Below are 4,011 nucleotides of genomic sequence, written 5' to 3' on the forward strand. Positions count from 1 at the left end.
GGCGCGGGGCGCTGCTCAGCCGCGGCCGCTCCGCCGCTGCGCTGCTCCCGGTGCTGCTGCTGCTGCCGCCGCCCCGCTGCCGCCCATCGGAGCCCGCCCGGTCGCGGCGGGCAGCGCAGCCCCGGCGGGACGGCTCCCTCTGTCTGTCTGTCTGTCCGTCCGTCCTCTCCGAGCGAACGTGCGCCCGCCCGCCCGCAGCTCCCCGCAGCCTTGCCTCCCGCCGCCGGCAGCCGGCCGCCGCGCAGATGAGCGGCTTTAAAGAAACAGGAAGGCTGGCCTCTTTTTTTTTTTTTTTTCTTCCCAAAACAGCTGTGCTGCCAATCTCCTTTGTTCATCCCCCCCCACCCCCCCTTCCCTTCCCTCCCACCCCACTCCCACTTTCTTCTTTAATCTCGCTCTTCCATGCGATGGAAGAGAAATCCTGCCCCCCGGAGACTCGCCGCGACCCACCGCGTGCGCTTCCCCCCCAACCCCCCGCCTGGCTTCCCCAGGGAAATCTGTGATTTGCTTTGGTTTCCAACCCACTTCATCCCGCTTCTCCTCTCCTATCGCTGCTTTCCCGCATCAAGACCCTCATCTGCGGGGCCGGGGGCGCCTGACTTCACGTTGCCTTCTAAATGCGCCCGGGAGCACGGCGGGCACCCCGGCGGGATGGGGAGCTGGGGGAGCTCCAGCACCTCGCAGACATCCCTCCCGTCGCTCCTGGAAACCTTCGGTTGCTGCTCCGCTACCGAATCGGATCCACTTGGAAGAATTATTCCGCAGCAACGGGCTGCCCTGTTTTTCACGGGGATAACAAGGGAGCTTGCACGCGTGGGTACTTGCTACCAGTCGTGAGCAGCCTTCTGCTGGCACCCCGAAACCCCTTAACTCCCCTTACCCCAGCCACGCCGGGGGGAGCAGGGCCAGGGGTCTGTGCAGGGTGGGCAGGCAGGGTGGGAGAGAGGGATGGAGAAGTGCAGTTCGCAATCAGAGCTGTGGCACAGCTGGGAATAGAATGCTTTTCTTGGGACTGTAGGAAAATTCAGGACAGAAGGGACCTCAGGAGATCCTCTGTCATTTTTAAAAGTATCTCTGTTATTTAGGTGCCTGGCTTCTGCTTTCAAGTCACCTAAACCGCTTAGACATTAAGTCATACTGAGAATCAATGGGATGTAAGCTGTGAGATGCTTGAATTCGCAGCAGAGAAAGGGCATGTTGGTTCCTAAACCTCCTTCTCCCAGGGCATGTCAGCCTAGCAGCCATCAGAACCACATGGGGTGAGCAGAGGGAGCTTCTATTGACCTAGCTGAGGTCCATGATGCAAGATGAGCTCTTGCCTGGTGACTAATGTCCTCTGCTTGGTGCTACTGTGACCAGGCTGCCCCAGAGCAGACATAGCAAGGAGTTCTTCAGGTGGAGAAAGCAGAAGTACTGGAGATAGTACTGGAGAAGATATGCTGAGCCCTGGTTCAGCACCACATCTGTAACAGCCGTGCTGCCTCCTCCGTTACATGCTGTGTCCCAGGTGTCACTGCAGCTTGATTTTCTTTTGCAGAAGGATTTCAGGTGAGTCAGTTGAACTCAGAAGTGCCTGACTTCCCAGTGTGGGTAGCAGCACCCCCCTGCCTTGTGGTGGTGCTGGCAAACTGCCCTGATATCCTCAGCTAGAGCCTGTGAAATATTGCTGCTAATACTAGGGCATGCCTTAATGACTATTTTCTCCATCTTTCATCTGAGTTCCTCTAAGTCTCAAAGTTGAGAGCCAACAAAGGGATTTTCAGTTGACTGGGTTTCTCCCAAATGTCCCTGTGAGTGGCAGTAGCGCCAGCCCCTCCAGCAGGGTCTGTCCTTCAGTGTAAGCCTGTGTTAAACATTTGGTGGCTCTTCTCACAAGAGGAGGATCAAACCCAAGATCTTGGACAAAATTACAGTCTCAGCCATTAAATTCTGCCTACCTAAAATCCCCTTGCTCTTCCAGCTTAACTCCATGGACCAAATCCCTTTGGGTGGTAAATAGATGAAGCCCATTAAAATCAAAGACATTTGCAGCCATTTTCACAATTTTTTTCTCATTTTGCCCTTAAAGCATGTGTGTCTTCTGGGCGCTGCTTATGTAGCTGCTCCCTTGGCGGTCACTGCATTACAGAGCACTTCCAAGAAGAAACCTAAACCTGAGTGTCCCTAGTCACATAACCTCCTGTCAGACCTTCCCCTTCTCTCCTTTTAGTATCCTTGTGGTTATGGGTATCACAGGATGGCTGGGGAGGCCCAAGTCAGGGCTGAGTCACGATGGTCCTTGTCCCTGAGAGTGACGCACTGTGTGGTGCACCCAGCCCGTCCCTGCCTGTTCCCCTTTCCTAGGGGGTACAGAGAGACAGCTGCCAACCGAGGAGACAGACACTGTGCACCTACAAACCTGCATCAACTGCATTTACCCGCTTTTGCTTCCATAGTTAAAGCTGTGCAAACTGTGTGTGGACTCTGTTGTTACCACCCGAATGGGCTGTTCCTGTTTGCCTTAAAGGTGATTGAAACTGAAACTTGCCTGAGACTAAACTGAAGAGAGACAGATTTAAACTGCAGTGAAAGGGTCCATGCAACCTCTTCTATCAGCCTATGTTATTTAGATGAGAGTTACTTTTTCAATTAAGCAACAGTGAGTTTCTTGAAGAGCAAACCCAGCTCTTCAATGCATGCCACAGTAGCCCCAGAACCACTGGCATGCTTTCCACGTGCAGTGGAGATGGGAAGCCATGCCTGAGCTCACAGAGACCACCTGGCCTCTGGAAATCAAAGCAGTGTGGCCGTGCTGGCATTGATATTTGGGCCAGGAGCAGCATGCTCCTAGCCTTGTACCATGCCACTGGAGAAGCATGGCTTTCAGGAGCAAATGCAGGAGAATCTCCAGGTGGTGCTGACTGCTCTGTGCCATATGGATGCAGCAGCTCTTTCTGCTGCAAAATGATGGCATGAGGTGAAAAACAGATGGAGGGAACCACCTGGCTATGAGGGAGTGATGCAGAGTAACAGGACCATAGCCACGAGCTGTAGCAAAGCTTCTGACCTTTCCTTTCTGCAGAACACGTTATGTCAGCCTTGTCTGCACTCAGAGTTGCATCATTTTGTCAGTCCTATGGTGTCCTATGGGTCTGTTTTTCACAGGTATGGGTAAGGCAGGTACTTGAAGGACATAGACACGCTCCATCTATGGCAGAGCCCATCTGATGGTGTCACTGTCCTGTCCCATTGCCCTGCCTTCTTCTTGCTGTTCTTCCATATCCTCCCTCTGCCAGCTCTGGAGTTCTCTGTGCTTGAGGTGAGCAAAGCTGTCCCAGCCCAGTCCTGTTTAATATGCCTGGCATTTTGTGACGTGGTGGTGTGGCCATGGCTGCACACTGGTGAGGTGGGAAAGGGGTCGCTTCTCTGCTTTGATGCCCACCAAGAAAATAGCTTCAGTAGAAGCACCAGCCAAGAAACTTGTCATGCAACTCTGATACCTCTGCCTTCGAGAGTAAATAAAGGACAAGAGGAAATGGCCTCAGGTTACACCAGGGGAGGTTTCTGTGGGATATTAAAAAAAAATTTCATGGCCAAAACAATTGTCAAGCTCTGGAACAGCCTGCTCAGGGAAGTGGTGGAGTCACCATCCCTGGAGGTATTTAAATGATGTGTAGATGTGGTGCTTAGGGACATGGTTTAGTGGTGGCCCTGGCAGTGCTGGACTTATTAATGGTTGGACTTGATGATCATAGAGGTCTTTTCCAACCTAAACAATTCTATGACTCTATAAATAAGGAAACAAACCCTTTACCAGTTCCCTGTGAAGGACATAAGAGTACTGGGTAAAAATCACTGGACAAGGGTTAACCTCTCATCTCAGCATCCTCTGGCACTGTGCTACTCAAAGTCATGGATTAACTTTGTCCAGTACAGGGTCGAGCTCTCCCTGAGACCACAGCACCATGCCCTAAATCACCACTACACCACTGCCTTCTGATAGTGGGTGAAACACTTTGTTGGGTGGCTCTC

Source organism: Chiroxiphia lanceolata, chromosome 4, assembly GCF_009829145.1.
Source record: "Chiroxiphia lanceolata isolate bChiLan1 chromosome 4, bChiLan1.pri, whole genome shotgun sequence".
NCBI classification, from domain to species: Eukaryota; Metazoa; Chordata; class Aves; order Passeriformes; family Pipridae; genus Chiroxiphia; species Chiroxiphia lanceolata.